Source organism: Hibiscus syriacus, unplaced genomic scaffold (assembly GCF_006381635.1).
Source record: "Hibiscus syriacus cultivar Baekdansim isolate YM2019G1 unplaced genomic scaffold, ASM638163v2 tig00117017_pilon, whole genome shotgun sequence".
Taxonomy (NCBI): Eukaryota; Viridiplantae; Streptophyta; class Magnoliopsida; order Malvales; family Malvaceae; genus Hibiscus; species Hibiscus syriacus.
In genome coordinates this window covers 165133-189108 of record NW_024063526.1, presented here as the reverse complement: position 1 = coordinate 189108, position 23976 = coordinate 165133, and positions in this window count along the sequence as shown.

Below are 23976 nucleotides of genomic sequence, written 5' to 3'. Positions count from 1 at the left end.
AATCTCCCCATTGATCACTATAGGGCACTCTCTAAAAATACGATCCAACACAATAGATTGACCTAAGGGACTTTGAACTATCACTGAACGCTCAGTATTCTCAACAGGAATATTTAGACCCTCAGAAACGGAATGTGATACATAGGAATTTGTAGAGCCACTATCAAACAATGCAAAGTATGGAACTGAATGAATAGTAACAGTACCTGCAGTCACATCAGGCCCATCTCGATCTTGTCGAAGTCTAGCAGTGTAAACCAATGCAGGTTGTCTGGCTTCAGATCTGATTGGACCCCTACTCTGAGATGCTCGGCCTCTATTAGCCGATCCAGGTGCTCTCTCCTGAGTACGACCACCTACAGGAGTCTGAACAGTACTCTGAGTACGAGCGGGAGTACGAGCTGGCGTCTGAACTGTAGTAACTGATAATGGACAATCCCTTATAAAATGGTCACCAGAACCACATTTAAAACAGGTACCAAATTTTCTCCTGCATTCCCCAGGATGAGGTTTTCCACAATAATTACATGGCTGCGAACCAGAATCAACAGGTCTAGAAGATTGAATAGCTGAAGAACTGGATGCTACAGGCCTGGCACTTGCACTACCTCTCTGAAAAGATTCACCCCTGCCCCTCTTGCTAGGATGTGCAGAAGAATTAACAGAACCAGAAGGCCTCCTGAATCGGGTTTGAGCTCGATCACTATCTCTCCGATGCTCCATACCCAGTCACTCTATTTCCTCAGCAGTCTTGGCTATCTCAACCAAAGCATCAAAATTCCTCTCTCGGTGAGTAGCGACTCGACTCCTGATTTCATACCTCAGTCCATTCTCGAACCTCAAGCATCGATCTGTCTCAGTATCCACAAGTCCAGGAGCATATCGGCTCAATCGGATGAATTCAACCTCATAATCCATAACAGACATATTACCCTGCTCCAGATTCTGAAACTCCTGGCGTCGCTCCTGCAGATATCTCTCTCCGATGTAGCGACTTCGGAAGCGCGTCTTGAAAAGATCCCATGTTAATTGGTTCCTCGGAATACTACCAGAAATGGATTGCCACCATCTGAAGCTTTCTTTCTTCAACATAGTTAGGGCCCCCTTTAACTTTTGCTCAGGTCTGAGGTCCATCTCATCCATAATCCTTTCTGTGTCCTCCAGCCAATACTCAGCGTCTGTCGGAGGTCCACTAGTAATACCCTCGAATGGTACTACACCAGCAGCAACCAGAGAATTTGAAATCTCCACTGCAGTCATGTTACTAGGGGCTCTAGCAGCTCTCTGAAACATGCGGAAGATAGCTCTATTAATGGCGTCTTCATTCATCTCAGAATCCTCATCTTCAGTGACGGGAGGGTCTCTCACAGGAGTAAACTGATCATCATGAGAAAGAGTCGTATCTACTTGCTGAACAGGAGGATCACGTGGTGACATCGGATCATCTATCGTAACAGAAGGTCGAGTGACTCGCCCTCTACCACGTCCACGTCCTGTCCTACGACCTCTAGCAGTATTCATCGTTGGATCTATAAGGCTCTACAGAAGAATTTGAAACATATGTCAGATTAGCATCAGGGATCTCGATAAAACTTTAAATCATAATATAAGGTGACATTTTTTTTTATTTCTTAAAAATTCAAAGTTTAGGACCCATATACAGTCCGAGTGTTTAAAACCGAAAGCTCTGATACCACCAAATGTAACCCCCTAGACCCGGTCTGTGAGTTAGACCCAAACCTAAGTGGTCACATATCCCATTCAGAGGTTTTTTTTTTCCACTTATAGGACGATAAATATAATATAGAACATAATATTAACAATACAAATATGTCCAAAACGATAATAAAATACATGTCACCAAACATAACCAAAAAAAAACATATAGAAATATATGTTCGTACAAAATAAAGTAGTTGATTTCTCCTGATGCCAAATCTGCTAGCTTATGGTCTGCTGTTATCTGAAAAATGGTAAAAACTACAGAATGAGCTAAAAAGCCCAGTGTGTTCCATACAGTGTATATAAAAACATACTGATAAAAATATTCCAGTAAAGTCGGTTTATGCAATCATGTCGTAAAAAAAATATGAACACTACCCCCAGCCCATCACAACAGAATGTGTAGGTTCCCCAGAACCATACACCCAGCCCACACAACAAATAAGGCCCTGAGCACAAAGCCGAGGAACCTACGGATATACTTCCTTCAACGATACCCCCTAATGATGGAGATGTTCATGAACGTATTTGAATGAAAACAATGATTAAATCTTTAAAACATAAAAGTGTTCATGCTTAACAATAATATACAGAAATACGGAAATCAGAAGACAAGTCAGTAGTATACAGAATTTCAGATATCGAATATTCAATATTCAGAAGATCGGTATAAAATACCGTAACCAGAATTCATTTCAGAAATATGTGGCAAATCAGATGTCATATACATAATGTTCAGATGTATATTTTAAAACAGAAATAATTAACACTGTCGGGAAACACACCTGTAACAGTCTGAGAAATCAGATAGGGAAGCCTATTGCTGGGTCTGTCGATCACGTTCTACTGCAGCGCTAGATCCTACGAATTGGAAAAATCCATATTGGAATCCTAATATAAATAATCTAAATATTATTTAAATAATATACAAAAACCTACGGGTAATTCTCGTAGTACGCGGTTCAGGCTGATCTAACGAACGGATAATACCGGACCTAATTGATCCTTGTTCAGGTGAAACACGAGTACCTTCATAAAATATTTTATTGAATAAATCCTTGACCAAATCTCATTTAAATAATCAAAATGTTAAAATATTAAGCCTTTTGGGTTTACAAGCTCGATTCGGGAATTTCGGGTCAGAATTTGGCAAAACGGACTTCGGAATCAAATTCAGGACGTTGAAAAATATAAAGTATGACCTTCCGAAATTTCGAATTCTTGGTCAAAATTAAAGTCAACGGGGTTGACTGACGATTTGGAGACTTTCGGGTTTGAATTTAGCAAAACGGACCCCAAAAACGGATTCGGAACGTCGAAAACTATCAGGATAGGTATTCTTGGTCAAAAACAAAGGTCGTCTAATAGCTGGTCAAAGCCGGTCAAAGTTCTGGTCAAAGGAGGTCAACAAACTGTCAAACATTTTACACAAATAGCACCCTTTTTAAAAAATTACCAAAATAGCACCCATTTCGAATTAATTCCCAGAATAGCACCAAAACCGAATTAATTCCCAGAATAGCACCGGTCAACGGTCAACGGTCAACGGTCAACGGGTCGGGTCGGGTCAACGGGTCGGGTAAACGGGTAAACGGGTCGTGACCGGTCAAACCGGTCAAAACCGGTTTCCAGCGTTCACTCGCCTGCGGCGGCGCGTGTGGGCGCGTGCGACGTCCTCCGGGGCTCTAAAAATCACGGAAAAATTTCTAAAAATTATTTTGAGCGATTTCGAGATACTTACAAAGATCGGTTCAAATTTTTGAACGGCGGAGAGCTCGATTTCGACTCGGCCGAATCTTTGACTGATCCACCTCCCCACGCGTCGCCGTCAACGGAGATCGAGGATGACACCGGCGGACTCGGAACGGCACAAGGAACACGATGGTGCGGGAGGTGTCGTAAAAGGAGCAACGATCGGCGATGAATTTAGGATTTTCTAGGCGATTGAGCTTAAAAAAAACGTCGATGCTTTAACTTGAAATTCACGACGTTTGGCAGCGTTTCGCTTCAATTAAATTGAAGGGTTTGTTCCTCGCTTGATGATGAACACGATGGTGGTTTTAAAATGACGATCGGAATTCGGACGGCGTCGGGATTGTCGTCGGCAGTTGAGGTTGGGAGAGGGAATTTGGGAAGAATTGGTTTCTGAAATCAGAAACCAATTCACGTATATAATAGCCCTTACCTAACATTTTAGGGTAAATTCAGGGCTTGGTCCCTGAATTTTCTTTAACTCTTAAACAAGCTTCAAGTTTTAAAAACTTCCAATTTAGTCCCCAAATTTTCACCAATTACTCAATTAAAACCTCAATTCCCAATTAAATATTATTTTAAAATTTTCGGGTTGTTACAAATCGTCTTAAAGAAGAGGGGATGATGCAAGCACGTTTTCACATGCAAAGGGAGTATTCTTGAACAATTCTACATTATACTTACTTTATATTAGTTTGATCATATATGCTATAATAATACATATCATGTTAAGGTTACTAGTTATGTAGCTAAAGGATAACTTAGCATGTACACATCTTTATAATTGATGCACATTGATGTTAAGCATGTTAGAATAGTCTTGCATTCATTTATGTATGATTCATTAAATTCATGAAATGGCAGCATGCTTATTCATTCATTTGTTAGCTCATGTGCATTCATTTTAACTCTTAGACCTTATACATTAGTTTACATATATTATATAATGATATATTTAGCTCATCTGAAGCATTTATAGCTCACAAGGTCATAATCATGCACGAAAATAAGGTAATTAGATCATACAACCTCAATGCCTTTGACTTACCTTGTTTTCTTTGCACATGTAGGTACATAGGAGTATGACACACATTGGGGCAGATCGGTGGAGTATTTGGGAACCATATGCAGCTCACAATCAACTCACAAACATCATGGTAGCTCATGGAGCACAATGGGAAGCCCAACACAACTGGAGGAGCTCAAGGCTAGCTAATCTCAGCTAGTTGGACTATTTGAAGATAAGTTACTTAAAGTGACATCCATTGTAGCTGAACATAGTTGAATGTACTAAGGAGATCATTCACCACTAGCCCTTACATTGCTAGCTAGCTAGGCACATGCGAGCTTGAAGATAGCTCAACTCATGCCCAAGGCTGCTGCATATGCTTGGTCTTCATCCTATGCATAAGGTTGCACCACAAACATCCTAGAGAGCCATGTGCATGCCTTGTGACCATCCAAGTCATGTTCTATGCGTGTGACATCTTTTAGATGCCAAGATAAATGGCAACCTAAGCATTCGACCAAGCATCATTTCTCATCTAAATTGGTGCCAACTTGAAGGTATGCAAGTGTTATTTGGCCATGAGACATGCCCCTCTATTTCAACTGAACCAACACCTATGTTTTCATAATTTTTATTAATTAATTATGTCATTTTAGAGGGACACAAGGGCTGGCCGAACCACCATGTACCCATTCGGGCAAGTCCTTTCAAAAACTATAAATAGGCTAGTCCTATTCATTTGTAAACACACCTTTATATAATTTAAAGTGAGATTATTCTCTTTTCTTAAGTCCTTTTGACTTTTATCGACTTATCATGTAATTGAATTACTTGTGGCGTCAATCCCTTTCCCTTGATACTTGTGGTCCCTATCTCCCTATAGATAGTGGGTCTAAGTCCTTGTTACCACCCCTTAGAAAGATTTATAAGACTCGGTATTTGCTTTTTATAGAACTGGTTCTTCCTTGGTCATTTTTAAGATACTATCCTTGCCAACCTTCTTTTGTTTCATCACCTATACCATAGCCATATCAACATACTTCCGCTACCATTTCTCATAACATAAATAACCTACCATTTCACCTTTACATTTACCACTAAACCATCTATTTGAGCCATTCACTTATGCAGGTTATTTTTCTTCATTCCTAGATCCACAATCAATAAAAAGGTAGGAGTACCTTACATCAGAATACATGTTAGTATTCTTACTAACATTTCAAACTTAATAATAATACTCCCAAAAGTACTATTATTTTTTAATTGTTCAAAAATTCATCGTAATTTTCCCTTTTATTCATATTGGGCTATTGTCATTAATTCTTCAATTCAAGGCCCCAAATAAGACCTATAATTTCCAGTATTAAACTTTTAACCCAAATACATCAACAATGCCATATTTACCGTTTAATCCATTAACTGTCTCAATGTTTACCATCTAAAATGGCTAAATTTCACATTCTAGCTTAGATTTCATCCATCAAACAATAATTTACAGCATATTACAACCATTATTGAACAATTATACAACAACCCACAACTTTTTGATAATTACTAATTTGGTCTCCCAACTTTCATAAAATTACTGATTGTCTCAAAAAAAATTTCTAAGGCTTTTAGAATCTTCCAAATATAATTCTAATCCATGGTTAGTTTCTACAATTTTCCTCAAGGCCTAATGGCTTATGTAGCCAAGACTAGGGTTTTCATGATTCTCACTTGATTCAAGCATGAAACCAACCTCTATTCAACACTTCAAGACCTCTAGAATCAAACCCATTAACTTAATTTCATGAAAATACATTTTTCCGCTAAAGCTAGGGTTTGGCTGAAATCAATATATGCTTATGGGTACAAGTGATTCTAATTAACAATCATGCTTGTATATTGTCGTAACCGTTTTTCGATTGGGCCCCGAATTAGGCTTCAACTTGAAATAATTGGGTTGGGAGTCACCACTGATCACTTATTTTATGAAAAATGGGTTGATCGGATACCTTATTTCTTAACTGATCTGCGTCGTACCAAAGATGTGTCAGATACGGGTGTCAGCTACAGTCAAGGAAGGGTTAGCACCCTTGAACTGCCCTTTCGGTACTATGTAATTTCCAATTGTCTTTAATCAAGAAAATTGAAAGTTTAACTTGAAAGGTCAAATAACGATCCCAAATACTTACCCTTGATAGTTTTAAAAGTGTACCCTTTAGGAAGTCAAGAAACATGTTAGATAAAAATGTAGTAAAAATGAATAAAATAAAGAAGGTGAAATAAAAATAAATGCAATAAAGTAGAGAAAATAAAACATATAAACAAGATGTAAGAAAGATAAATAAAATAAATTAAAGAGGCACAAAAACAAATATATATATATATATATATATATATATATATATATATATATATATATAAAATACATAAAATAAAGAAGATAATAACAATAACAATACAAAAATAAAAATAGAAGATAAAAAAATAAAAGACAAAATGAAATATATAAAATAATAAATATATATAACATATAATTATAGTAATAAAAATATATATAAATAATAATGGTATATGAAAAAGAATTAAAAGTATATATATATATAAATAACGATAGAATATAGAAAATAAAAAAATATAAAAAATAGCCAAATGAAGATAATTAATATATATATATATATATATATAATAAGAATAATAAAAAATATACATGTAACAACAAAGGACTATTATAAAAGAAAAGCTAAAATTGGGGCCAAATTTGAAAGACAATTAACGTTGATATTGCGAATTAGGGGGGGCGAAATGAATGTTTTAACTTTAAGCTTTTCTTCTCTATTTTTCGAAAATCCAAATAATTTTCTAAGATCGGGCCTCGGGATTACTAGATCTACAAGATAGATCTTTAAAAAAACCTTCCCGTTCATCGACCAAAAATGATTTTATTTGGGTTTGACTCGAGCAAAATTAATGGAGAAACACACATGCAAAGACTTAAAGCGATAAAGGTACAAGCTTTTACCTTTTCTACTTATTTTCCTCTTCGAGAATCACGTTTTTTGCTCCAATTTTCTAGTAATTTCTGCTGTTTATTTCGTATATCATGTGTTACAAATGGGGAGGATTACATGTATTTATAGTGAAAAAAACTATTTTTAGAATCCTATTAACAATAGAATCCTAATGCAACTAGACTCCTTGCTCGGTTGTTGCACGTTTGTTGGTGTGGTTGTTGCTTTAAAAGATATGGTGGTGGAAGAGTTCTCATAGGAGATGAACTCTTGCTAGTTCTATCTTTTAAGAAAATGGGTGTCTACAGCTGCCCCTCTTTGTCCTTTTTCATGGAATGAAAAATAAGACAAAGATAAAAAGACAAATTTTCGTCAAGTGGAGTTGAAGAATAACTCCCTGTTGAATTGAGTTACGGATGGCTCCTCCGTTGCGAAGTCAAGTCCATCTTGAAATGATTTGAATCAGAATGTGGCTTCTTGTTGTAGTCCACTTTGGTATTCTTCTCGGTTTAAAGTCCTTGGCTAAAAATTCGACTGGAAAGTAATCCCTTGACTCCACAATGTGGTTGATATGCTCTCGAGCTGAATGAAACCGAACTGAAAAAGTCTTCGTTGACAGATAGCTTTTCTCAACTTAAGCTATGTTGACGAAAAAAAGGCTTCTTGCTACTAAGGCACGACTAACCCAGATCTTCTTCTTGGCTTGAAAACCTCGATTGCAGTCGGATAATAGTGTAATTGAGGTGTCATCAAGCTGAATGGAATCGAACTCAACAATTTTCGTTGACAGATAACCCTTCTTGCCTTGAGCTATGTTGTAAATTTGATTTACCTATGAGTTGAATGTAATCGAACTCGAAGGTCTTTGGTGATAGATAACCCTTCTTTGAGTTGGATATCCTTTGTCATGAAGTTGAAATCCAATCTAGAGATGGATGCTGCTTGTGTGCACGATTCCCCTTCGTCGTGAAGTTGAAACTGTGGGTGGCCCCTTCGTCATGAAGTTGAGCCTGGTAATTGGATATCCTTCATCGTGAAGTTGAAATCTAAGTGGATAGTATTGTTCCGAGTCCAATGTCCTCCGTCGTGAAGCTGAAATTGGCTCTGGAACTGGGAAATTGTTTGTTGACAGCCAAACGCCCCTTCGCTGTAAAGTTGAGCTTGTGTTGTCACGAGTTCAATATCCTTCACTGTGAAGTTGAAACTGACTCTGAATGAAACTGAAAAAGTTGTTTGTTGAGAATCAGTCACCCCTTCGTTGTGAAGTTGAGCTTGTGTTGTCTTGAGTCCAATATCCCTCGCTTTAAAATTGCCTCTGAAACTGGGAAGCCCCTTCTTCATGAAGTTTAGCCTCAAATGGCACGATATCCTCCGTCTTGGAGTTGAAATCGTGGATGTGCGGGCACGATATCCTCCGTCGTGGAGTTGAAATCGCGGATGGCTCTTTCGTCGTGAAGTTGAGCCTTGACTTGAATATCCTTCGTCGTGAAGTTGAAATCCAAGTATTGTATGTTACGGGTGGACACGATTCCCTTCGCCGTGAGGTTGAAACCGTGGATGTCCCTTTTATTGTAAAGTTTGGCTTCGAGCTAGATATCCTCCGTTGCGAGGTTGAAATCTACTCTCGAACCAATTGTGTCGCTTCGAGTTCAATATCCTTCGCCGTGAAGTTGATATTGACTCTAGTTAAGACCTGTCTGGAATTTTGATTCTGGAATCTTGAAGTTTCGATCCCTGATCTTGAATTCTTCAAATGTTCAAATCTGATGTTTGTTTTATATCCTTGATCTGGGAAATGCTTCTCGACCAACTCAAGTATATGCATGAGCCTTGATCGGCTTCCGAGTACATGTACTTTTCATTGAATCTTTGTACAATAATATGCAATTTTCTTTTGCATAAGTAAATAAAACATTAAGTTTAAGCTCAATCCAAGATGCTCAAAAGGAATTAGTTTGGTGGAAAAAAATTGTCTTTTATTCATAAGGAAAAAAAAGAACAAATAACACATGGCAAATATTCTAGAAGATGAAGACATGATGAGGTGTAAATGAATATCTTAGATTTCAATAATGTGGGCACTTCTGAGCTGAAAAGTTGTTAGGTGACCTTGAATATAGCCTTTTCCAAAGGATCTTTGAGAGTACGACAACATTCAGGAGACTGCAACCTTTCTCTGACTCGTTGAGTCTGTGGAAAATTCAGATGTCGGGGAGTTTCAACTGTCTGGACTTCTTAAATTATCCAAATCGCCCTTTCGGGTTTTCAACTTGGACCCATCCTTGGTTACAAGACGCCCTTTGCGGGTTTTCATCTTGAACCCACCTTATTTTTTGTTCTTTCTCTTTTTTGTTCTTTTTCCTCTTTTTTTAATTTAGGGCGCACTTTCAGGTTTTCACTCTAAACGTTTTTCATTTTTGTTTTTTTACTTATGACGCCCTTTTGGGTTTTCATCCTAAGCAAAGTATTTCTTGACAGCATCCGAATTGATGGGATGTGGCATTTCGGGTCCGTCCATTTCAGCCAGGACAAGGGCTCCCTGGAGAAGGCCTTTTTCATGACATAAGGTCCTTCTTAATTTGGTGTCCATTTTCCTAAGAAATCTTTCTGGACTGGCAAAATTCTCTTTAGCACCAGATCTCCTTCACGGAATATTCTCGGGCCTACCTTATTGTCATGTGCTCGAATCATTCATTTATGATAGATTTGACCATGGTGAATGGCTTTTAGTCTCTTTTCATCTATCAGATTAAGTTGGTCATATTTGGATTGCACCCATTCTGCGTCATCCAATTTAACTTCTGTCAAGTCCCGTAATGACGGAATTTCTACTTCAATGGGCAGCATTTCTTCCATTCCATAAGCTAATGAAAATGGAGTTGCCCCAGTCGAGGTTCGTACTAAGGTTCGATAAGCGAATAAAGCGAAATGCAACTTCTCATGCCAGTCTTTGTAGGTCTCGGTCATTTTCTCCACTATCTTTTTGTTGTTTTTGTTTGTTGTTTCTACTGCGCCATTTATCTTTGGTCTGTAGGTAGTAAAATTGTGATGCTTTATGTTGAATTTGTCACAAGCAACTTTCATCATTTTATTGTTCAAGTTTGTGGCGTTATCGGTAATAATCCCTTCAGGTAAACCATATCGACATATGATCTTTTTTTTCAAAAACTTACAAATAACGGATTGAGTGATACTGACATAAGAATCAACCTCTACCTACTTGGTGAAATAATCGATGGCTACAAGGATGAAACGATGACCATTCGAAGCCTTCGGATGGATTTTCCCAATAACATTCATGCCCCACATTGAGAAAGGCCATGGTGACGTCATGACACGAAGTGGATGAGGTGGAACATTTATTTTATCTCTGTATACCTGACATTTATGACATCTTCTAGCATAGTTGATGCAATCATTTCCAGTGTGGACCAGAAATATCTGCATCTCATTATTTGTCTCGACATCATATGTCCATTTGCATGTGCTCCACAAACTCCATCATGTACTTCTTCCATTATCATTTTTGCCTCTTCAGTATCGACGCACCTTAACAGAACTTTATTATGGCTTTTCTTGTACAAGACCTCCCCATCAAGGATGTATCTAGCTGACATCCTTCTAATGGCTCTTTTATCAATTTTAGGGGCTTCATCTGGATAACTTCGATGATTGATATACTGCAAAATGTCGTAGTACCAAGGTTTAGTGTCTTTTACTTCTTCAATCTAGTAGCAATGAGCCGGGTACTCATACGACTGCATGTTAATTGGAATCATTTCAGACTCCCCGCCAACTTTGAATGTGGCTGCCAAGGTAGCCAAAGTGTCAGCCATTTGATTCTCTTCTCTTGGCACATGGTGGAAAGTGATTTCATCAAACTCTTTGAGTAGATCCAGTATTAGCTTCTGGTATTCCATCAGTTTTGTATCTTTGGTTTCCCATTCTCCACGGAGTTGATAGATTACTAATGCTGAATCTCCGTATATCCTCAAGGTCTTTACATTTTACCCCAGTGCAGCTCGAATTCCCAAGACACAGGCCTCATATTCTGCCATGCTATTGGTACAATCGAAGTTCAGTCTGTTGGTAAATGGGTAGTGACTCCCTTCTGGAGAGATCAGTATTGCCCCGATACCATGTCCTAATGCATTTGACGCCCCATCGAAATACATTCTCCAGGAACTATCTGTTGAAGTACTTGTTTCTTCTAAGGATAAAGCCATCAAGTCTTCGTCTGAGAAATCAAAGTCTAACGGCTCATAATTCTCATCGGTTCTGCTTGCCAAGAAACTGATATGACACTTCCTTTTATGGCATTCTGGCTCACGTATTCGATGTCAAATTCAGACAATAACATTTGCCATCGGGCTAACCTTCCAAATAGAGCAGGCACACCCATCATGTATTTTAGTGGATCCAGCTTGGAAATCAGCCAAGTGGTATGATACAATATATATTGTCGGAGTATTTTTGTAGCCCAAACTAAAGCAAAGCAAACCTTCTCAATAGGAGGATACCTGACCTCGTAATCAGTGAACTTTTTGCTTAAATAGTATATGGCTCTTTCCTTTCTTCCAGATTCGTCATGTTGACCCAGGACACACCCCAATGAGTTCTCGAATATGGATAGATACAAGAGGTTTGCCTGGGATGGGGGACATTAAGATGGGAGTATGAGACAAGTACTTTTTTACCTTCTCAAATGCAATATGACAGTTTTCATCCCATACTCCAGGGTTGTTCTTTCGGAGAAGGCGAAAGATTGGATCACACTTATCGGTTAATTGAGATATGAACCGAGCTATGTAATTCAATCTGCCTAGAAAACCTCAGACCTCTTTTTGTATTTGACGTGGAGGTAGATTCTGGATAGCCTTAACTTTGTCGGGATCAACCTCAATGCCTTTTCTTCTGACCACGAAGCCTAACAGTTTTCCGGACGTCACCCCGAAAGTACACTTACTAGGGTTTAGTCGTAGCTGGAACTTCCTCAATCTCTAGAAGAGCTTCCTCAAATGCTCGACATGTTCATTTTTAGTCTGTGCTTTGACAACCATGTCATCGACATAAACCTCAATTTTTTTATGCATCATGTCGTAGAACAGGGTCACCATGGCTCTCTGGTATGTTGCCCCAGCGTTCTTTAATACGAAAGGCATCACTTTGTAACAGAAAGTTCCCTACATTATGATAAAAGTGGTCTTCTCCATGTCTTCAGGGTGCATCTTGATCTGACTGTACCCCGAGAATCCATCCATGAATAAAAGTAGTTGTTCCAGGCTGTATTATCCACCAGAGTGTCTATGTGTGGAAGAGGAAAGTTGTCCTTGGGACTTGCCTTGTTAAGGTCTCGGTAATCGACACATATGCGTACTTTCCCTTCATTCTTCGGTACAGGCACTATGTTGGCCACCCACTCCGGATATTTGGCCACTTAAAGAAAATCGGCATCAAATTGTTTCTTAACTTCTTCCTTGATCTTAATGAGCATTTTTGGTCGCATCCTTCTCAGTTTCTGCTACACTGGTTTACATTCTGGTTTGATAGGCAATTTGTGGACTACTATATCTGTGTATAATCTCGGTATGTCTTGATATGACCAGACGAACACCTCTCTGTACTCCTGAAGTAAGACTATTAGGTTATTCTTGCTTCTGTCGAAAGAGTTGTGCCGATTTTAACCTCCTTTCGATCTTTCTCAGTGCCCAGATTCAAGATTTCGATTGGCTCTTTATGGGGCAGTATTTGTTTATCTTCTCTTTCTACTATTCTCAACAATTTGGTAGGCAAGTTACATTCCTCTTCAGTTTCGCATTCATCAAATTCCCTGAGACAAATAGCTGATTCAAAATCCACCTCCGAATCAGGATCATTAGTTCCTACATTATTGTTATGTGGGGATCTGAAAGAAGGGAAAATGTGCATGTGTGAGAGGAAAATATCCCACACGAAATAATCAAGAATTGAATTCGAGAGAAGGGAAATGAAGTACCAAAATGAAGAAGATATACAATGAATTCAAAAGGAAATAAAGGAAAATTTGTTTGCCATAGAAAGAGAAAAATGTATCTTTTATTGAACTTAAACCAAATGTTATTCGCCCTTACAAAAGATTACCTATTGCCCCGGGTATAGGCAAATAGGGATAGTTTGAATATTACTCTGAAAGACTCTTGTAAACCACAGGTAGTTCTTCGACCGACCAACTGCTAGGCACGAACCTAGGTGGTAGAGGACATATCCCAGATTCATCTTCACTGTCGACATTTCTAGTGGTCACGGAATTGATGCTTAGATCTTCCAAATCCGCTTCTAAGTTTGATAAGGTGGTCTCAAATACATAACCACCTGACTTGAATGTGTGGCAAAGAGGTGGAAATGTCATGGGTTCCCATTGAAGTTCACTACCAGTCAACCTGGCTAGTTTTCTCTCTCGGTTCTTCTGAACTTATTTTCTCTTCTAATGGTAATTGGGTTGAAAGCCGAGCCCAAACCGGTCTGGCTTTGAAATAGGAAGGACTGGATTAATCCTCCATTGTAGAAACTTCCCAAACCCTTTTCCAGTCTTGGCACCTTATCCCAATGTTTGCATGATCTCAATCCTGGTACACTTGGAAAGTCGGGTTCGAGGAATCGTTTTTCCTTCTGCCATAAAGGTGGAATTCATAAATTCCAAGGAACGGAATGAACATTCCACCGCTTCTTCATCTACTCCGATGTATGGGGCCTCTGGGGTCACACTTACCACAATATCTTCCTGAGCATTGATAATTACTAAGGCCCCGTCAATAACAAATTTAACCTTTTGGTGCAGTGTGGATGGTACTGCACCAGCTTGATGAATCCATGGCCTTCCCAAAAGACAGTTGTAAGAAGGCATAATATCCAACACCAGAAACTCAATGTTTTAGGTGGCTGGATTGTTAGCGGTACCTCAATCTTGCCAATTACCTCTCTCTTGGTCCCGTCAAATGCTTAGACCACGTTCTGGCAGGCTCTCATATGAGAGGTATCTATTGGCATCTTCTTCAACAGAGGTATCACGTTCAAGGCTGAGCTTTTATCGATCAACACACTCGGTAAGGCATGCCCCTTACAATAGGTAGTGATGTGTAATGCCTTAGTTCGACCTCTTTTTCCGGATGGAATCTCATCATCTGAGAATGAGATGAGATTATTAGCTTGAATATTACTTACCAGTTGATCCATCTTGCTAACTGGTATGTCTTGTGGTACAAACATTTGATTTAGGACTTTTAACAGTTCTTCTCGATGTACTTCAAAGTTTAATAAAAGTGCCAACATTGAAGTGCGCGTTGGCAAGCTGTGGAGCTATTTTATAATACTATACTCGCTATGCTTCAAGAATTTGAGGAATTCTTTAGCTTTCTTCTCCTTTATAGGTTCATTGATAACCAGCACATCTTCCTTGAAGGTCTCTAGTGGTCTTTGCCCCACCTTGCTGTCACATTCTTTGGAAGCGCTTACCTGGCATTCGTACAACCAAGGCACTTGCCGACTATCCTTGTATTGAAAAAGTCGAGGTGCCGTGATCACCACCTTTGCTTGCGGAGTTGCTGTTATCATCTTTGGTTTAGGAGTAATAACCAAATGACTACCCCTACCGAGTCTTTTGTCTGATGATTCTCTGGTAGCGTAAACATCTACCTCCAGGGAATCCTGAACTTCTTCGTAAAACTCTAACTCCTTCTGGTCTATCATGAGCTGGACTAATGTCCTGAATTCAGAGCATTCTTGCACTTTATGTCCCTCTTCATTGTGATAACAACAATAGTTACCACCTTCACCCTTTTCTGCACATGACTGTGGTGTTAGAAGCTCTGCCTTTACCATTTGGCTCCATACTCAAGCCAGAGGAGCTTTGACTTATGAAACACTGGTTTTAATTCTCCTACCATTTTCGGTGGTGATTGCATTAATTCCGGTCTCTGAATTATTAGGCAAGAGATTCTGGGTAACGTTTGGTGTTTCAAAGTCGAAAGTGACAAATTCTTGTTCCGCATTCATTGTACAAGCCTCTTGAATGTGAGACAACCTTCGATTGAATGTCTCTGCACACCGCCATGATATTCACAGTGAGCATTTTCGTCATACCATCTCAGGTACGGGGGCTTCATCGGATCCATTGAGTAAGGCGACACTACATGAGTGTCGAAGAGTTGTTGATATAGCTCTTTATATGTCATGGGAATGGGATCGATCTGCTCCCTTTCCCTTTCTTTCCTTGGTTCTCTCTGAGCATGGTTTAAAGTACCAGATGGTACAGCTGCAGTGTTTTTTGAGCTTGAGAACGTAACACCCTTATCGACGTTGTAAGTGTTGACATTGTTGATCTCTCGGTCTTTGTTCTTCTTGAGAGGCTTTTTACTGGAGTCTTCTCCCTTGATTTTTCCTTGTTTAATGGCCAACTCGATCATTTCACCGGCCATGGCTAGGTCTGAAAAACCTCCTGACATAATTGCCACTAGGTGCCCGAAGTAAGGTGTCTTCAGGGTTTGTACAAACAACTTTCTAGTCCACTTTTCATCCAAGGGTGGATGAACCTGCACAGACAAATCTGTCCAACGTTGTGCGTATTGTCGAAAACTCTCGTTGTGCTTCTTTTCCAGGCCTTGTAGTATAACTCGATCTAGTCTCATATCATTAATATGTTTGTATTGCTCCAGGAAAGACTTGACTAGGTCTTTCTATGTCTTGATATGAGTTCGGCTGAGTTGGTTGTACCACCGGATAGCTGAACATGACAGGCTCTCCTGAAAGCAGTGGATCAAGAGTTGATCATTCTCTCCATATTTTGTCATCTTCCGACAGAACATAGTGATATGGGCTGATGGGCAGCTGTTCCCATCGAACTTCTCAAACTCAAGAACTTTAAACTTTGGCGGAAGCACCAAATCTGGAACTAGGCTCAGCTCTCTTGCGTCCACTCCATAATAATCATGGTCCCCTTGGACCATCTTTATTCGATCTTCTAACATCTTGATCTTCTCTTCCATCTTTGTCATCTTTATTGAAATCCGGGATATTGTAATCATCTAGATGATTATCAGGATTAGTTGTGGAAGTTTGCACCTTTACAGCAAATGATGCTTTTCCTTTGATAGCAGAGGAGTTTTCTTGTGGTTTGGGTAAGATCCCGGGTGAAATAACCACTTGTGGGGTTGGTGATATGGTTACCCCCTCGGAGGGACTTCCCCTACTGCACTAGCTTGTTGTAATCCCGATAACTTGGCTACAATTTGGTCTACCAAGGACCCCTGGTTTTTCTTCATGGACTCCAGGGTGCTCTGATTGTTTTGAGCCTTCTTATCTTCTAGTTCTTTTTGCAGTCTTGCCATGTTCTCCTCGAGTTTTGCCATTCGGGCCTCCATTTATCTCTTCTTTGCTTGAGTATTATGTGTATGATGCGTTTTTAATGCTTGCGGTGGTAAATTTGGTGTTTGCTCTTTCCCTTTCTGAGACATGTTCTGTTAGTTAATATGAATGTAAAAACATGGAAAATATAAAAATAAACATAAAATATAAAATGCAAAGTATACAATGCACAATGTATGCAATTTAGAGGCATTGATCCAGAAAAGTGTCTATTATTATAAATAATCCTTATTTAGACAGAAATGTTTTATCTTGTAAGAGACATAAAAAATAATCAAAGGTACGTTCGGACTAAATCCTCTAGACCCCGAACAACTTCTAGTAGGTTGACAAGTCTTCTGCCTTCATCTGTTATTGGTTGAATGCCTTGTCGAACCACTCCAGCTTCCCTTGCCAGGCCGTGAAGATGACGGGCTACTTTTTACACTTGATCCAGGAAATCTCGGATGACTGCGTCTCTAGCTTTCACCATTTGTTGTGCTTGCTTCCAACGGAAACGCCACTACAGACCTCTGTTGAAGGGTACTATATGAAGCTCGGCTACTTGCTTCTTAAATCCATCCACAATAACTTCTAACTCGGATATTGTTTTTCCATCTCTCTCATGTTGTTTTTCTAGGTCAGCCATCTGGATTCTCAAGCATTGATTTTGATGTTGACTGTCTGCTAAGCGCCTGTGACTAGTTTTCAACTGGTCTTTCCAAGCTTTTTCATCAGACCCCTCAAACTTTCTTTTTAAGCTATGAACTTCGTCCTTCTAGTATTCAGAGGTTACTTTCAACTTGGAAGTATCCTTGACTTTATCTTGATACCCTTTTCTCAAATCCTCGAGCTCAAAACGGACTCTTTTCTATTCTCTTTCCAGTTTGTCTACTCTATCTTTCTGAGATTTGGCATCTAGCTTCCATTGATAACGTTTAGCTTCCAGTTCTTTAACCTTCTATTTTAGCTCGTTATTCACAACCTCAAACTCCTCCTTAGCTATCTCAAGTTCAGAAGGGACATGCCTGAGATGTTCCTCCATGGTCCAGGTGTCTTCACATTCTGGCACCGGGATGTTATCATTCTTTCTCAGTCTTTTCCACTCCACATAATCTGGAGTAAGCATGTCTCTGGCAGCCACAACATCCATCCGATATACTTTCTTCCACGAATCAGCTGCTTCCTTGATCCTCTTCTTATAACTGTCACCATTATACACAAACTCTAATCTAGCTAGCCCGCATGTTACCGGGACAAATTGACGTGCCCCATACTGTCTAAGTGCTAACAACGGATCATACCCAACTGCACCCCAAAGTCCGAGTAAGGTCATAGTATCAGAATCCCCACACCGGAAAAGAACGTCACCGAGGAACAACCAGGAGGCTCTCCAGGTAATATACCGATCCTGAAGATGTGTAAAAACTTTCATCCACTTTTCCTTTGAAGTACCTTAATGCCATTTCCTAGTGATGAATTCTCCCAAAGGTGAATAGGTAGTGTTGAATCGGTGATAGGCTACCCCATTAGTCTTCCAAAAGTGGCTATGAATCCATACTTGAAGGAGCTGAATACACCCAACAAACCTTCATCCGCCAGTTCTTCTACAATGGTTGAGAGATCGAAAGGTTTCGGCTAAGATGGCCGGTGCTGGGTTGACTTGCCTTGGAAGTTGTTCGAATAGCTCTACCACGGCTGCGTCGATGCAGCCCAAAGTCTTTCGAAATATAACCAGACCGTACAGACCTAGTGCAAAAAGGTCTATAGTCTTCCATTCATCAGGGTGGTTCTTCATTAGTTGCCTTATGTGAATCCACTCGATTCCTTCCCCACCTTTGTGTCGAAGTCGATCAGTCACCCATTTTTCATCAACCCCTGCAATCTTAGCTAGTCTGTTCTTGAAAGGCTGACTCTTGATGTGTTTGATATATGCCCTCTCTAGTCTGATGTTTTTGTAGTGCAGTAGGGTAGTATACTCTTCAATTGTGGGCACCATGTCCTCCCGGTTAAAGGTGAAACAACTATATCCCGGGTTCTAGAATTGAATTAATGCTCGGAGCATGGGCTCATCAGTCTTGACATGGAGTAAGAGGGCAATATCACCATATCGTTGGCTGAACTTCTGCTTTCTGTCATTCCCCCAACTGTCTCAAATATTTCACAGTTCTTGGACATCGTTTTGTTTCAGGCTGACAGATGAGTAACTAACAAGCTCTGACACATAATTTCCCTGAAGACTGTCTCCCATTCTCTTTTTGAGTCTTCTCGAACCATAGTCGTGCCTCAGCGTTTTTAATCTCTTGTATTACAACACCTTTGTCCATTAATTCGGATTTATTTTGTGTTTAACAAACGTTTTTTAAGGATCAATAGCCTCCTGTTATGATGCAAATGCTATAAAACAAACACAAAGGCAAAAGAATTAGTAAAATAAAAATAAAAAAAATGACGAAAGAAAAAAAAACACGAAAAAGAAAATGGTTAGGATAAAACTATCCTAGGTTTTGGAATGTGGTTTCGGGGTAGGCTCTAATTCTTCATGGTTTCTTGGTTTAGGTTCTAAAAACGATACCCGAGTTCTCCTTGCTGGTGCCCCCTTGGGCTTGCCAGACCCTTAGTCCTAAACCCATCACAGGCTTGTGTGGACTAAGTTAAACTCGAGAGGACACATTCCCTTATGCCCGCACGATGAATAAATTCACACGAAGACATAAGGTATATGAATCCCGAAGGCTACTTACTAGGCCCACACAGTGAATAAATTCACACGAAGGCATCGATTTTACCCCCACTTACGACATGGTTTGGAGCTTGGGTATAGAGCCTTAAAGGAAAAAGATTTGAAGGATAAAATCACGAGAAAACGATTAGTACAACTATTTACCCAAAAATGTAATCAAAAGTAAGTAAAAAAGGATCGAAATGTTACCTTAAACTTTAAACTTACCCTTATCGTTAAAAAGATAACTGGAAATTACCTTAGCCTGACTCACTTACCTGTCCCTAGTGGAGTCACCAAGCTGTCGTAACCGTTTTTCAGTTGGGCCACGAATTAGGCTTCGACTTAAAATAATTGGGTTGGGAGTCGCCACCGATCAATTATTTTATGAAAAATGGGTTGATCGGATACCTTATTTCTTACCTGATCTACGTCGTACCAAAGATGTGTCGGATTCGGGAGTCAGTTACAGTCAAGGAAGGGTTAGCACCCTTGAACTGCCCTTTCGGTACTATGTAATTTCCAATTGTCTTTAATTAAGAAAATTGAATGTTTAACTTGAAAGGACAAATAACGATCCCAAATACTTACCCTTGATAGTTTTAAAAGTGTACCCTTTAGAAAGTCAAGAAACATGTTAGATAAAAAAGTAATAAAAATGAATAAAATAAAGAAGGTGGAATAAAAATAAATGCAATAAAGTAGAGAAAATAAAACAGATAAAGAAGATGTAAGCAAGATAAATAAAATAAAATAAAGAGGCACAAAAACAAATATAAAAAATATATATAAATAAAATACATAAAATAAAGAAGATAATAACAATAACAATACAAAAATAAAAATAGAAGATAAAAAATAAAAGATAAAATGAAATATATATAAAATAATAAATATATATAACATATAATTATAGTAATAAAAATATATATAAATAATAATGATATATGAAAAAGAATTAAAAGTATATATATATATATAACGATAGAATATAGAAAATAAAAAAATATAAAAAAATAGCCAAATGAAGATAATTAAATATATATATATATAATAAGAATAATAAAAAATATGCATGTAACAACAAAGGACTATTATAAAAGAAAAGCTAAAATTGGGGGCAAATTTGAAAGACAATTAACATTGATATTGCGTATGAGGGGGGCGAAATGAATGTTTTAACTTTGAGCTTTTCTTCTCTATTTTTCAAAAATCCAAATAATTTTCTAAGATCGGGCCTCGTAATTACTAGATCTACAAGATAGATCTTTAAAAAAACCTTCCCGTTCATCGGCCAAAAATGATTTTATTTGGGTTTGACTCGAGCAAATATAATGGAGAAACACACATGCAAAGACTTAAAGTGATAAAGGTACAAGCTTTTACCTTTTCTACTTATTTTCCTCTTCGAGAATCACGTTTTTTGCTCCAATTTGCTAGTAATTTCTGCTGTTTATTTCGTATATCGTGTGTTACAAATGGGGAGGATTACATGTATTTATAGTGAAAAAAACTATTTTTAGAATCCTATTAACAATAGAATCCTAATGCAACTAGACTCCTTGCTCGGTTGTTGCACGTTTGTTGGTGTGGTTGTTGCTTTAAAAGATATGGTGGTGGAAGAGTCCTCTTAGGAGATGAACTCTTGCTAGTTCTATCTTTTAAGAAAATGGGTGTCTACATATATGATTCTACAACCTCAAAAACATCAAAATCCTTCATCAATTTTATAAAACCTAATGTGAACAAAAACCCTAAAATTTGGTATCTTTGAACTCAAGCAAGATTAACATGCAATATTGGTACCAAATGATAGTGTTTTTTGCGTAGAATAATTTTCTATTTCACGACATAATCCAAAATCCAAAGGAAATTCCTCAAAAATGAAAAATAAAATTTCTCTTACCTTGGTTATGGGGAGCACAAAATGGAGTGAAAAATAGCCTAAGTTCCAAGAAATTTCATGTAATTTCAGGTTATTTTAACCTTTATTTAAGCTTAAATGAATAAAATATTTATTTAATGAGAAATGTCCATTTTACCATCCAACCAAGCCATATCAACCTTATCATCTTTCAAAATTCAAAGATGAACCAATTATTTTAACGTTTTCTAATTTTACGAAGCAACTTTCCAAAAATTACAATCTTCCCACTTTAATCCAACGATCAAATTAAACATGGAAATAAGTCTTCAAATCCAATGATCCATAATATTTTCCATCATTTTAACATGTGGAAATAATATTTTTAAGCCTAATTTTTCATCCTTCAAATTTTTCCAAAATTTCAATTCGATCCTATTTACCGACTTTTTATCTTGAACTTTATCGATTTATAGCTTTTAATATAAAATCCATAAGAAAAATATGATTCCCACAGAAATGTCATTCTTGGGGTAAAATATTCATTTACGGGGCCGGATTACATAACTTTTTAAAATTACACTTTATTCCTTAAACTTTTCCAAAGTTTATAGTTTGGCTACTTAACTTTCAAAATTTACATTTTGGTCACTAACTAAATTTTGGGGTGTTACAAAAGAGGCCAAAAGTTTGTGAAAAAAGTAAACACTTAGTGAGAGGTGAGTAGAAGAACTCACTCGAGAAATACAAAGGTTGTAAGTTGTAGATAAAGAATTGGATGAAAATTGAACCAGAAATATCAAATTAGGAGCCCAGATTACACAATTATAAAAGTCTCTAATATGAGAGCAAAATAAAGTATGATCGATGGATCTATGAATAAGTCAAGAAGCTAATACTTCATTTTGACGGAAAATTTAAGGGTTAGAAGATGATCTACTAGGGTGTCGAGTGCAAATTACTAAATTAAGGAGAACAATTTGAGAAACTAATCTATAGTGGCAAGCTTCAACAAACTACTTCTAGGGTGATATTAGACATAGAGATTGTATGATGAGTGAAGCAATAACACAAATGAGTGAGCTGTCTCTAGATGCATGAATGATTTGGACACTAAAGCAGATGTCCTCTGATGTTACATTGATTCAATTTATGAGTATGAAAAGAAAGTGACATGGTTAATCAATGAAGTTGTAAAACTTAATAGAAAACAAAAGTTGTATTTGGAGGTATGAATTATTGTGTAAAAAATTTTTGTTTCTAATGGAAGTTGTTCTATGATAATTAACTTTTGGGATCAATACCTTTTGCATTCATGCATTTGCCTTTTATTTTTGCATTAATTGATGAAAGAATGTATGACATAATACTAGACTCTTCCAACATGAGAGAACTCAATTAAAAATAGAATAAAATTTGAAAAAGGCTCATTACAGACATGAGAGCAATGAAAGCTTAAAATGATTTTTTTGAAAAGTTTGTCCACCTATTCGAAGGAAGAATCTCTAAACATAGAAAAGGTCCAACATTGGGTACTACAATCGAAGAACCTTTGTGTCCTCCTAGTTTCACTCCACCACATGTTAGAGAACAACAAAAAACAATCAACCTGATATGGAGAGTGCACATCAATCCACATGGTACGTCTTGAATAGTGTATCAATCTAAAAGTGTCCCGGACCTTGATTAAGTGGCTATAATTGAATGAAACAAACAATTTAAAGATAAATGGAAGCAACTAGAAGACCAGATTAGGGCCACCAGAGGTGATGATAACCTTAATAGTATCGATACCATGAAATTGAGCCTAGATGCAAATTTGATTATGCTGCCCAAATTCAAAGTTCCAGCCTTTGAAATATTTCATTTAACCAATTGTCCTTCTGCACACATCGCCATGTTTTTTTACAAAGATGATAGGTTATTTGTGAAATAATCAGCTGCTAATTAATCGTTTCCAAAAGAGTGTGACTAGCTCAGCTACTCGGTGGTATAATCAACAAAGTAAGCTCACATTAGAACATGAAAACTTAGCAAAGCCATTCCTAGATCAATATGAGCACATGGAGGGTGTAAGGCACAATCGTCTTATACTGCAAAATTATGTAAAAGAAGGCAAATGATAGACAATAGGCCTAGAGGTGGATAGATATAGCGATGCAAGTTCATCCTTCAATAAATTAAGAGAAAATAACAACGCTCTTCATGAATACTCTGAAGGCTCATTTTACAAGACGTGTGATAGGAAATTCTTTCAAAAACTTTTCTGACATGATCGTGTTAGAAAAAATTATTGAGATGGATATTAAAAGCGAAAAACTTGAATGATGAGAATTTGGTTAGAAAACATCAACTAGATGAAAAAAATAATAAAGTAAAAAATGTAGGAAACTACAAGTTAGAGGGTTCAAAGAATGTTACTATATCTCAACCTATAGTAATAGGATATTCTACTCAAAATGTCTTGAGGTAAGAAACAAGGGGCTGAGACTAGAGAGGGAGAAACCCTAAGTTAACCTGATCTTTATGACTT